This window comes from Gymnodraco acuticeps, unplaced genomic scaffold (assembly GCF_902827175.1).
Source record: "Gymnodraco acuticeps unplaced genomic scaffold, fGymAcu1.1, whole genome shotgun sequence".
NCBI lineage: Eukaryota > Metazoa > Chordata > Actinopteri > Perciformes > Bathydraconidae > Gymnodraco > Gymnodraco acuticeps.
In genome coordinates, this window is record NW_022991201.1 from 1097581 (window position 1) to 1111563 (window position 13983).

General features: G+C 41.5%; 1 protein-coding gene across 1 annotated transcript in view; it reads right to left on the bottom strand.

Annotated features, from left to right (window-relative positions):
* Positions 1-13983, bottom strand: part of LOC117561282 (zeta-sarcoglycan) — a 488658-nt gene that overhangs the window by 362686 nt on the left and 111989 nt on the right. The window lies entirely within an intron of this gene.

Below are 13983 nucleotides of genomic sequence, written 5' to 3' on the forward strand. Positions count from 1 at the left end.
TGTTGGGACACCCAAGGTTCCACACACTGCTAAAGAGTTTAACATCGTTTTTTAAGTAGACCAGAATTATAATGAGCTATGAAATGCAGAGCGACACAGATCCTAGTAATGTTTTGACTCAAGATAATAGTTATTGTACAAAAGTTTCTGAAATAGATCATTAGACATTTTAATTAGTAGTGGTACTCGAAGGAAGTGAGTTTTGTACCAAGTTTCAGGAAAAGTGGGAGGCGGAAGTCCCAATGACAAGTGAGAATCATCTTGAAAATTATAGTTGAAATCGTGACATATTTTTGTAGACAAAGGATACTGGCCTATGCTGAAATGTCAAAGTCTCTGCAGAGCACGACACATGGCCAAAAAAGACGGAGACCAACTGACCTTTGACCCTGACCGACAGTGTAACTTGACAAGGCACTGTGGATGACTGACTCTGGGGTGAACCTGACCAAACTTGACATGACAACCAGACAGTGTGAGTGTGAATGTATGCCGGCATGTGATCAGTGTAACTGCATGATTCTAAAACAATAACTAACCAAGCATGTTTTTGGACTAACATATTATTTTGGAGCTCCAAGGGAAACGAGAGGTTTCCTAAAAATTCCACAAAAAGGGGAAACCGCACATGTGATATTTTCCTCTCACATGAGTTGGCGGTTTGCAAATGTAAAACTACAATCTGAAGATTCTGTTTCTTTTAGGCCTGAAGGACGGAGAGGAACACTTCTTTTCACTGAAGTGTTCACTGTGGAAATAATGATAATAATGTTCGTTATGTCCCTAACCAATTACCTGACAGTTTTTGTTCCCCTCCCATTACAGGCTTTTGTTACACATGATTTCATGTGTAAAAGGGGGGAGTGAGTATAATGTATAAATGTCAACATGGCTGTAAAATTCACAATTTACATTTTTTAAGGATTGAGCATTGAATGTAATTAACCTGCTCCATATCTGGGGATAAGATACTGTTTGATGAAGGTTGAGATGTTTCTAAATATTGATTTGAATTATAGCAGGTAACAAAGAAGCAGTGGCCAAGGGGCTACTGTGAAACCGAAGAAGTTGACCTGTGATAGTTAAACAATTTTGTAATATTTTAACAGACATTAGAGTAACTGAGGTTTGAAATGTAGAAAGAACATATTACAGTTAAAGCTAAAACATAGTAATGTAATGAGACAGAATTTAATTTAGACAACATCATGTAACTAGCCTGGTAGAGGAGTAAAAGCCATAGACTTTATTGTTTAGGTCATTATGGGGATATACATTACATCTAAATTTATAATAGAATCCATAACATTAGTGTGTTTCTTTACCAGAAACATTAGCAGTTCATATTATATTTGGATTTTAAATAGGATTTCATTTAAAAATAAACACAGATGCTTGTCAGAAATTCAGAGCTATTGAAATATGTTATTTAGTTTACCTAAAGATGTTGAGGTTCCTATTTAGTTGGCACAATCCAAGTATTAAGATTCTGAAGCTGCACTGGCAGATAGGAGGTCTACAATTAATTTGGAAAACCTGTTCACAGACGGCTGTTGTTTCAAGACACCCCACCAACAGGCTCCAAGTGGGTCAAAACAGCTGAGCGTAGGCTTGAGGGAGTTGTATCAGATTTCTCCACACAGGTCACCGGCGCCAAAAGGGGGACCCGAGAAGCACGAGGACAAAGTGGCTCAACCCCAGGCTCTCCGACCCCGACCGAGTGACCCAGCGGACCTCTTATGCCGTCTGCCTGGGAGAAAAGGGGGACAGCTCGTACCACGGGAGCCAGTGTGCGGCGGGGAAACCACCTGCTAGGACCAGGGGACGACATCAGGACGGACGTGGCCCGGGCAGACGTGGACTACACGGAAGCAGCAGACTGGAGGAGCAGGACCCTGGAGACATCTCTACAGCATCGACCCGGGAGGCATCATCAGCGGGCCGGAGAAGGAGGACCCTGGAGACATCTCTACAGCATCGACCCGGAAGCCGCCATCAGCGGGCCGGAGGACGAGGAGGAGGAAGACATCTCTCTAGCAGGCAGCCCAGAAGCTGCTGTCAGCGGATTGGGTGGACAAAGACACGGCAAGCCGGGACGGCGCAGCAGAGGAGTCTACTTTGCTCTGATCAGTTCTACCCGTGAAGGGAAAGCTGCATCTCCCCCTCCCTATTAGCTGTCCTTGTGGGCTATTCCTCCGAGGGGGGGGGGGGGGCTGATGATTCTAGCACTCAGCTACCCCCTCATGGTTCCTTCACTGCCATGGAAAGTGGTGTTCTGTCTCCATGAAGGTTTCAAGTACTCTGAATACCAGCTTCGGATGGATTTACGGACACAGTAGAAAAGAATGACCGTGGGTATATTTCAAAATGCCTTGTCTAAGTTTATCTCTGGAGAAGGAGATAAAAAGGGGGATTTGTAGAGTTATATTTGTATTTATTCATGTTAGCAAACTATGGATAAGCTTAAAATGGGAATAATTTGGGTAAAACTGTGAGCTGCATTTGGGGCCTGTTGACATGTGTTTTTGAGGACAAAGGAAGATGGGGGAAGGTGAGAGCATGTCCTGATTTGCATTCAACTTAGATCTAGCTGCAGTGTTTGTGATGTTAAGAGAGGTCCCTTGGGTTTCTCTGGTGGTTATCAACAGTAGCAGTTAAGTGAATACTGTTCAAGCAATACCTGTGTTTGTGTTTTATATTGATTTCTCTGTTTTATCCTTTCATAAATGTAAGGACTACAAATGGCTATAAACATTCTGGGCTGGTTGGAGTAAACAGGGTTTTATGGCTCTGTGGGGGAGGTGTAGGTATGCAGGCCTTGAGACCTTTTGTTGGAAAGTGAGCCTGTTTGGTTTCCTGCTGCGTTTCCTGCTGCGTTGCGTCTCCCAATGAGATGACCTGAAAAGATGACCAGCTGACCTAACACCAAACCCCTCCTTCTTACTCTGGTATATATCCGGTGGATCCCTGGCGTTCGGCCTCTTCTTCACATGCTGCGCTCGGGTGAAAGTAGCTCTGCAGTATGCGGACTAGAGCAGGAGTAAGCCGGCATTACTCCTTAAGCATTGCAATATAACTGTAATATATCATGTTGTATTGTAATGATTGTATTGCATTGTCATATTGCCATTAAAGTAGATTATTGTTAACGGTTACTTTGTAGATATGGATTCCTTCCTGTATTATAACCAGCTTCATAGGAACGCGCGGAGATTTGAAAAGCGGACCAGTTATCCCTCCAAATCTCTAACAGCGCCCCGACAGGCACATGTATCTCACTAATTTGTAAGTCGGCAAAATATTTACAATAGCACATGTTTCAATGCTGATTGCTGAAATGTTACATTTAGAATTTGTAGTTCAGGACCATGGACAATGCAGCTTCCTTGCATTGACAGTTCTCTGTGCTGAATTTCTGCTGAGTTTCCTTTGCCTCATTTTTAATTGTGTGACCTGTCTGGTGTAAATGAGTGTGTTGCTGCTTTGATGAAGCCTAATTTGATAAAGTTTCAAATTAATTTCTGAAATATTTCGTTAATAAATATTTCATGAGTAATATAGTTGTCTTTGTCACATTTTATTTGGCATTAGTAAATAATTATGCACATTTACAGGTATTTTACATGATATGAGTGATAACACGTGTTATAAGGGCTATTTTGCACAATAGGTGTGCCTTGAGATTTTTACTTGTCCTTTGGTGTGCCTTGGGCACAAAAAGTTTGGGAACCACTGATCTAGATTATTCTTTTTTAAGAGTGGTTTAATGACTGCAGTTTTCAGGGCCTGTGGAAAAATACCTGAGTGAAGAGATTTGTTTACTATATGAAGTAGATCTGAGGCCATGCAAGGCAAAACATCTTTAAAAAATCCTGTTGGAATAATATCAAGGCAGCAGGAGGAGGATTTCAGAAGTGGTATAATGTCCTCTAGGTTTTTATCATTAATCTGATGGAATTGTGTCATGGTGTTAGAATTTATGTTAAGTGGACACAGAGACAACACATTTGCTATTCCTGATGCAGAGGCACTGACTGCTTGTCTGATTTTCTGAATTTTGTCAGTGAAAAAGGAGGTAAAAAGTCATTGCATGCCCTGGTGGATAGAAATTCAGAGGCTACTGACACTGGGGGGTTAGTTAGTCTGTCAGCGGTAGCAAACAAGGCACGTGGGTTGTTTTTGTTTTTGGTAATGATGTCAGAGAAGAACGATTGTCGTACGTTTTTCAATTCCAAATTATAAAGGCCAAGTCTCTCTTTATAGATTTCAAAGTGAACCTGGAGATTTGTTTTTCGCCACCTGCGTTCAGCTTTTCGACATTCTCTTTTTTCTGTTTTCACGCTCATGGCCTTTCTCCATGGAGATATTTTATTACACTTCCTTTACCTTAGTTGGAGCAATGGCATCTATAACATTTTTAATTTTTGAATTAAAATGATCTACTAGCTCATTTACTGAGATGTTAGCAGGGGCAAGTGTGGAAGAAAAATTCTGAGTAAACATTTCCCTAGTATTTTCAGTTAAATATCGCTTTGTGGTTACCTCTTTTTGAACATTTTTGTGAACAGAAATAGAGCTCTCAAAGAAAACACAGGAATGGTCAAAGAGTGCAACATCAGTCACTACAACCTTAGAGATATACAGACCCTTTGAGATAATTAAGTCCAGAGTGTGCCCCTTATTGTGCGTGGGCTCCGTCACATGCTGAGTCAGTCTATAGCTATCAAGAACACAAAACAGTTATTTTGCCCCTCTGTCCTGGGGGTTGTCAACATGGATGTTAAAATCACCAACAATGACTAGACGGTCAAAGTCAATACACACTATAGACAGCAGTTCAGTAAAGTCATCAAAAAAGCTTGCACAGTATTTGGGTGGTCTATAGATATTTAGGAACAGAGCTCGAGAGGAGCATTTCAGCTGAAGGGCCACATATTCAAAAGAAGCAAAGTTCCCATAAGATGTCTTCCTGCATTGAATGGAATCATTGAACAGAATAGCAACTCCACCTACTCTCTAATGCATTATTTCCTGACTCATAAAACCAAAGTTGGGAGGGGTTGATTCGATAAGAACAGCTGCACTGTTATTTTGTTCAATCCAAGTTTCTGTTAAAAACATAAAATCGAGATTGTGCTCAGTGATAAAATCATTGATTAAAAATGTTTTTCCTGCCAAAGACCTGACATTTAATAAAGCTAGTTTAAGTTTGTTGAACACACTATCAGTCAGGTTTTTTGTAACAAGCTGTGGCTGACATGGAATCACTGCTAAATTAGATAAACTCACACAAACGTTTGAGCGCTTCCTGTTTCTAAGATGATTCACCGCTCTTAATCTATTACCTATCAACACAGATATCGGCAAAGCTATAGGCAGGTAGGGCCCCGGCATGTCCTGGAAAGAGTTGAGAGTGCCATATGCCCTTGAGCCTGGACCCAGCAAATATCAGTTTGCAGCGTTTAGTTCACACACATCCTTATCAGGCTTCGGAGACTGCAGATGCTTTCTTGAAGGGAGGGGAGGTGGTTGACGTAGGCACGGTGATGGAGACGGGGGAGATGGTGCGGGGGTAGAGGACATGCTGCCAGGGGGGGGAGGTGGTTGACGTAGGCATGGTGATGAAGACGGGGGAGATGGTGCGCGTCTCTGCGGTGATTTTGGTGGGCGTCGTTGAGGAGCGGGGGTAAAGGACATGGTGCCAGCCCTGCGTATTGCCTTCGTTTGGTCTTTGAACTCCAGGAAGGAATCGGTGCCAACCCTCTGTATCTCCTTCATGTGTTCAACAATCCCCAGGAGGGTGGGCGAGGGTGAAAGGGTGAACGGAGTATCCTCAAAGGCGTTGACAGGGGGGGGGTGACGGGCAGTGGAGACTCCTCCATGTGTCTCATAGGTCGCCCATAATCAGAACATTCCTCAGGCGGGTGCAGTGATAATTCTTCAGGGTTTTCTGCGCGATGTGTTGTGTCTTTCTCCTGTTTTGATTCCTCTTGCCGCTTGTCCTTGGCAGAGGGAACAGATTGATAACGCAGGCAATTGAATATGTTAGAGATAAACAATTTCACTCCTGACTTGTTCAGGCAAACTCCATTTGCCTTGAAAAGATGTCTGCGATCCCAGAAAAAGTTAAAATTGTCAATAAAATGAACAGAATGGTCAGTACAGACAGTTGAAAGCCAGGTATTCAGTGCAAACAATCTGCTGAATCTCTCCACTCCTCTTCTGACTGGCGGTAGAGGGCCACTGATGAACACCTCTGCATTTAGAGAGCTGGCAGTTTCCAACAAACATTTAAAGTCTTCTTTCAGCACTTCTGACTGTTGTTTCACAACATCATTTGTTCCAATGTGTAGTACCACATTCTTCACAGTCGGATTTTCAGCCCCAATATGCAGGATCTTCTCAGCCAAGTCAGAGACCACATCCTTGGGAAAACAGAGTACTTTGGTGTTGTTTTTATTACACAGACCCACAATCAGAGTTTCAGGCCCAGTCGTTAGCTTTCCCTCTAGCCTTTTACTTTTGGAGTAGCTATTGGTCCTTACCCTGCTGTGTGAAGAGGACAGGTTATCCAGGTCATCAGATCTCCGGTTCTCGGTCAGTGGAGCGTATCTGTTCTGGATTGGCACACTTGGTGGTTTAGGAGGATTGTTTGTAATTCTCCCTTTAGCAGCTGTCCACTGTTGTTTCCTAGTATGAATAGGGGTTGAAGAGGCGCTCTTCCTGGGTGATAACAATGCAGGCCAGCCGGTCGCATCACAGATTTCAGAGCATTGGGCTCTGCCTGTTATCCGTCCTCCCAAATCCCATGGAAAGGATTTACTCTTAGGCTTTGCACCCAGAGAGTTCCAGGGAGGACTACCACTTGTAGATTTACTACACAGTACACAGCCCTCCTGTTCCTTGGAATCCTTGTAGCTGCTAACTAGCTGTGAGTTAGCATACCCTTCTCCATTATTTTTGCAACACTGGTAAAGTGGTGTCATTCCCATGACATAGTCCATTCACTTCCACGTTAACTTCCAACCGTTATATTTTCATTTCCAACACAGCTATCTTCTGTATAAGTTTGTGGAAGTCATCTGTAGAGAACGGAGGCATTTTGCTACCAACTAGCTTAAGCTAAATAGCATGCAGTAGCCTACCAGGCTTTAGCTGTTGCTAGGCCACGCTACTGTAAGACTGAGGTCGTCGTAAATGTTTTGAAATATGGCTGAAATCCTCCGTCTATTTACGAAGATGAACTGTCCCAGTGATAAGTTAATGTTCAGGAGCCGCTGCTCGAAGTTTTCAAAGAATAAGAATAGGAAAATCAGCATAAAAAGTAAGCAGAGGCAGGAGCAAGCAGAAAAGCGTCTGCACTGTAAGAAAGATAAGGCCCCTCCCCCACCCCCTTCATCCACTGCAACAATAATTTTTCGCAACATGCACCTGGTCGCCCATCCCTCGGCCCCCCCTCCCCCCCACGGGAAAAGAAACAGGGTTTGTGACTTTTTATCTAAATGTAATCAAAATGCAAATGTTATATGAAAGTTAAACAAAATTGATATACATAGGGCCAATCAAATGTTCATTATCGATCAACCTAGAGATTAATTTTATGATAATTTGTTTAGTCATTAAAGAAAATATTGAAAATGGCACAAAGACCACTGCACACTATCTCTGGCCAGGCACGTTCTTTAACAACAGCTCTGAATGGAAACTTGTAACTTATAATTGCCTCAGCTGCCCTGTCCAGACACAGATTCAGAACAAGACCCACAAAACACTCACATGCACACAAACCTTCTCCTGCTGGTCTATAGGTCCCTTAGGAGAATCCACTGTTAGTAGATAATTGGTTTCCAACCTTCACAATACTACTGCTCCTCCCTCCCATCCCTTTCTCCCTGGTAATCTTGCCATCCTAGCCTCTCTTGGTCTCTTTCTTTTTACACACGCATGCCACTGCATTATGGAGGACGGAACATGACTTAAGTATAAATAAATAAATGTATGAAGAAATACAGGAATAAATAAATAAATACGTAAATTAATAAATAAATACAGGAATAAATAAATACAGGAATAAATAAATGACGAAATAAATACAGAAATAAATAAATGTTGAAATGAATACACAAATAAATAAATAAAAGAATAAATGCATACATAAATGCATAAATAAATATGGAAATAAATACATCAATGTATAAATAAATAAATAAAAGTCGAAAATAAAACAGAACACACGTTATTATATATCTTTCATTTATTTCTACATTTACGCAACATACATTTATTTATTTATGTATTTATGTGTCCGTATGCTAATGAGGTGGGCGGTCCTAACCTCAGTCTGAAGCAGGATTGGTTACAGGAGTGTGTGATCATTTCTGGCAGAGGGCTCTACTACTAACGCCTGGATAACCGCGCTGATTCGAATGCAGGAGCTTTACTGTTTAGCCCTTATCTTTATACATCCATGGTTTATCCACAGTTGTAAGGTTTATTTATGGATATTGATTTAAGAGCCATTGGAGATCATTTACGATCATTAGCGGACCATTTAGAGAACGGAGAACCAAAAGATTATGTCCAGTTTCGTGTGGAACGATGTATAGAGGACTTGGCTCAGCTCGACATGATGTGACTTGCCACAAATCTATTGCTTCTGCCTGGCTCCAACAATTGGCGAATCCTGCTTCAGACTGAGGTTAGGACCGCCCACCTCATTAGCATACGGACACATAAATACATAAATAAATAAATGTATGTCGCGTAAATGTAGAAATAAATGAAAGATATATAATAATAACGTGTGTTCTGTTTTATTTTCGACATTTATTTATTTATACATTGATGTATTTATTTCCATATTTATTTATGCATTTATTCTTTTATTTATTTATTTGTGTATTCATTTCAACATTTATTTATTTCTGTATTTATTTCGTCATTTATTTATTCCTGTATTTATTTATTTATTTACGTATTTATTTATTTATTCCTGTATTTATGTACGTAATTTATTTATTCCTGTATTTCTTCATACATTTATTTATTTATACTTAAGTCATGTTCCGTCCTCCATACTGCATTTAGTTGCTAATACATAAATGATATGTGTTGCAAATACTTAGCGTTTGAACATAGACAGTTTACTGCTATACAGGTTATTTGATTTTACTACTTCATTTGACAGTATTTACCTTCTTTATCATTAGTTCTCATTTAACATTCATGCTAATAAAGACTAACTAAATGAAAAGGGATTTAGTGTCTTGACAGTTTATCTGTTCTGTCCCTGTGGCTCTGGCAAAGTGTTAACAGTATGGATGAAAGAAAGAGAGAATCAGCAGACCTATAGTGCATTTACAGCACTCCTTTTAGTGATTTGCCTGGGTGGTGTCTTCAAAAAACACACACACACACGCCCATGATGAGACACAAGTGAACTTACGCGTGTTGAACAGACACACATCAAGGCACATAAACAACTAGGAGTTACACAGTGGTACTATAATATATTTTCTAAATATGGTATCCCGTTTCCAACGTCCTATAGGGGTCAGTTACCATGACAACCTCTGCATGCATGTCCAACCAGCCTAATATTTACTCAGCAGATACATGTTTGCTGTCTGCCTCTGCAGTTGGTAATGGTTTCGGGCCCACCTGGTGTTTTAACAGACTCAATCTATAATACATGAAGTAAACACAGGCCTTGACAACATTCAGGCCTTGCAGCAGATTTTAAATCTCAACTTTCCCATCATCATTTCTAACTCTGGCATAGTGGTGCATATGTAATGAAACCACCAATAATTCAGAGAAGCCAGTTTCTATGCAACCACTTCATAATACACTAAAAAATAAACGTCTGTGGACATGAATGCATAAAGCTAAGCTGTAATAATGGCTTTTTAAAGTAGCTCTATATGTTTTGCCTTATTTTCCCCCATGCCATATAATGTCTGTTTTCTTTAAAAGATATATTTATCCTCAGATAATAATAGTAACTAGAGAAGGCAATTCCTGAAGAAATTGCTAGTGGGAATGCTTTAGGCTGAAAAGCTGACGCTAAACTGCTATGCTGAAATGTAATGTGTAAGAAGAAAGTGAAGAATTTAGATTGAAATGTTACATGAACACTGGGGGCTTGAATGTGTGATAAGAGAAGAAAAGAAAGTAAAAAGGCTTGGAAAAGCAGCAGAATATTTGAACTGCAAACTTTTGAACTAACTTGATGGCGAATGATCTGTTGCCATGCCAACGGCATTTGATGACACGCCCATAATACGCTTAGATGCGTTGATGGCTGCATCGTTCCCAAACCTGTGAAGTTTTGGGCCGTTTGGAGCATTTTCACTGAAGTTATGAGAAAACCGTGTTTCATGGCGAGCATTGTGTTGCCATGGCAACGGCATTTGAAGAAATCTCAAAACTGTCCCGTAGATGTCTTCACGGCTGGACCAAGTCATTGTTTTGCAAGTCCGAGTCAAGTCTCAAGTCTTTGCGCTCAAGTCCGAGTCAAGTCTCAAGTCTTTGCACTCAAGTCCAAGTCAAGTCTCAAGTCAGGATGGGCAAGTTCAAGTCAAGTCCAAGTCCTAAACTTTGACAAAACGAGTCTTAAACAAGTCATTATGTGCTTTTCACCAAATGTAATGACACTGATCAACAGAATAATACTTAATAATCAAACTGCTCTTTATTAGTCACATTAATAATTTAATAATCAATTTTCTTTCAGCTGGTAAAGTAATCAGTAAGGTAATGCTACCGTGACGGTTTGATTCAGAAGGAGTTTAATTGATAAGATCCCTGATGTTGAGGTAACCAGAATGTTTATTTCCACTGTGTACAACATGTTGTAAGGGACCCACAATCTATCTTTATGCAAGGGATAATGTGCAGCGAGGCGGTCTCGATGGGGAAAGAACACCCACATCTAGATCCCTCTGCAGATGGTACTTTAACTATATTTTTATGCTAACGGCCCGTCCACACAGCAGCTTTAGACGATTCTTCCACCGCTTCCAACGCTTCTCTGCCCATTGACTTTTAATGGGGATGACGTCACTTTTCCTCGCTTGTCGCCGAACTGCATTGTGGGGGAGCGAAGCGAAGATTTCCAGGATTTCCAGGATGTTCAGGATTCAAAAGTTGAGCAATGTTCAACTTTTGAAGCTGAGCTGGAAGCGTCAGCCAATCAAACCCGTTTATGCAAATCTGACAGTAGAAGCTCTAGCCAATCAAACCGCGTGTAAGCAGGGAGAGCCAGACCGCAGTTCATTTCCTCATATTCCAAACGAGAAATTACGGTAGCAAATCACCCGGTTCTTTACGACCAGACTATTTACCGGGATACAAACCGGAGGAACCAGGCATGGAGGGAGGTGCCAGAGACAGTGGGTGAAACTGGTAGGTTTTCGCCTGTTTGGGGAGTTTATATATATATATATATATTGCTCGCATAAAATCCCCGTTTTTTTTTGCTTTGTATGTCGGGGGCGGGAGATTCATGTGATTGGTTGTTGGTCGTGTTGCTCGCAAAAAATCCCCAAGCTGTCAGACACGCCCAGCTCCAAGATTTTCAAGATGTGTTCAAAGCTGCTGTGTGGACGGTCCGTAATACTTTTGTACTTTTACTTGTAACATTTTGAATGCAAGACTTTTTATTGTAACCGAGTATTCCTACTCTTTGGTATTTTACTCAAGTACAAGATCTGAACTTCTCCCACCTCTGACAATAAATCCTGAGTGGTTACCAAAATAAGGTTATTTTCATTTTACAAATCCTGCACTCAGCTTTGCTTTCTCCAATATCATTGAAATGCAGCCAGATGCTGCTTATTTTTTCGGTTTTCGCTAATTTCTTGACTTTTTCCGACGCGCTTGCATTTAAATCCGTCTCCCCGTCGCTCTGTGTAGCTGGCCTGTACCACTACACTTGCTGTCTTTGGAGCGTCTGCCCCCCACCCTTCTTTCAGATAATGGTATGATCCTAGTGTGTCCTCGCATATGATTGGCCGCATGGTGGCCCAGCTAAATAAAGACCCGCCCCTGTCTGCAAGGCAAGGCAAGGCAAGGCAAGGCAAGGCAAGGCAAGGCAAGGCAAGGCAAGGCAAGGCAAGGCAAGGCAAGGCAAGGCAAGGCAAGGCAAGGCAAGGCAAGGCAAGGCAAGGCAAGGCAAGGCAAGGCAAGGCAAGGCAGGCAAGGCAAGGCAAGGCAAGGCAAGGCAAGGCAAGGCAAGGCAAGGCAAGGCAAGGCAAGGCAAGGCAAGGCAAGGCAAGGCAAGGCAAGGCAAGGCAAGGCAAGGCAAGGCAAGGCAAGGCAAGGCAAGGCAAGGCAAGGCAAGGCAAGGCAAGGCAAGGCAAGGCAAGGCAAGGCAAGGCAAGGCAAGGCAAGGCAAGGCAAGGCAAGGCAAGGCAAGGCAGGCAAGTTTATTTATATAGCACTTTTCAACACAAGGCAATTCAAAGTGCTTTACAAAAAATGAAAGACATTAAGAAAATGACATTTAAAATCATTCATTAAAAAGAAAAGCTAATAAAATAAACATTAAAAGAAAAAATACATGGATAAAATTTCAGTGCAGTCTAAGATATGAATAGTTCAATTAAACATTAAAAGAAAGAGAGTAGAAGCGGCTGGAGATTCTACTCTCCCCGACGGGAGGCTGCTCTTCTAGCGGCATCTCGCGATCGGGGTGTTGGAGACCTCTGAATTAAATGATCAAGTCACCTCAAGTCAGAAGGCTCAAGTCCCGAGTCATTGGCTTTCAAGTCCAAGTCGAGTCGCAAGTGTTTAGTGATTTTGTCAAGTCGAGTCCAAAGTCATAAAATTGGTGACTCGAGTCTGACTCGAGTCCAAGTCATGTGACTTGAGTCCACACCTCTGCTGTTAGCACACATGTGAAGTTTGAGCACTTTTTGAATATTTTCATAGGAGTTATAGCGACATCGTGTTTTATGGTGGGGGATGCGTTTCCATGGAAACGGCATATGATGACACCCCATAATTGACATAGAGCTGTTGAGGGCTGGACCTTTAACCATTATCTGAAGTCTGGTGCTGTTTTGACCCTTTTCATAGGCGTTACAACAACATCGTGTTTTATGGCGAGGGATGCGTTTCCATAGAAACGTCATATGGTGAGATGTCAGATTTGACGTAGAGCTGTTGAGGCATGGACCGGTGATATACAAGCGGAGTTTGGGGGATGATCGGACCGTGTCCATTGGAACTAAAGCGACATCGTGTTTTATGGCGAGGGATGCGTTTCCATGGAAACAGCATATGATGACACCCCATAATTGACGTAGAGCTGTTGAGGGCAGGACCATTAACCATTATCTGAAGTCTGTTGCTATTTCATGGCGAGGGATGCGTTGCCATACAGTAGTAACACCACATTACGTAAAATCAGATTTGATGTAGAGCTGTGTTGTTAACCATTATCTGAAGTCTGCTGCTCTGAGCATGTCAGTTGGAGTTATGACATCATCGTGTTCCATGACACAGGTGTTTATATTTGAGCTAAAGACATGTCCAGAGATCAAAGGTTTCAGTAATCAGTGAGAGGAGAGCCTTTTCATTGTTCTGAATGAGAGATAAACCTCTTACATGTGAACGCTTTGTTGAAGAACCGTAACAGATATCGGTGACATTTCAACGCGTGAAGCTGCTCAATACACACTAATGTTACAATCTGAAGAAGGCCTCTTTACCAAGGTCTGAACAATGTTTAATATTTCTAAAAGTATGAATCAGATTTAAAAGTTGTTTAACATGAATAATGTCAGAAAGATGTGTAGCATTCTAAAGTTGGAATGAGGTTTCTGAGTGAAAGTATGAAGGAACAGTTAGCAGTTGAAGTCGCATGAAGATTTTTCAAGTCTGATGAGACAAGAGCATTGACTTCAATGTTAAAAATGTGATGAATTATGGAATGTATCTCTGGAATTATGAAAGTTAAGAATGAGAAAGGTAATAGCC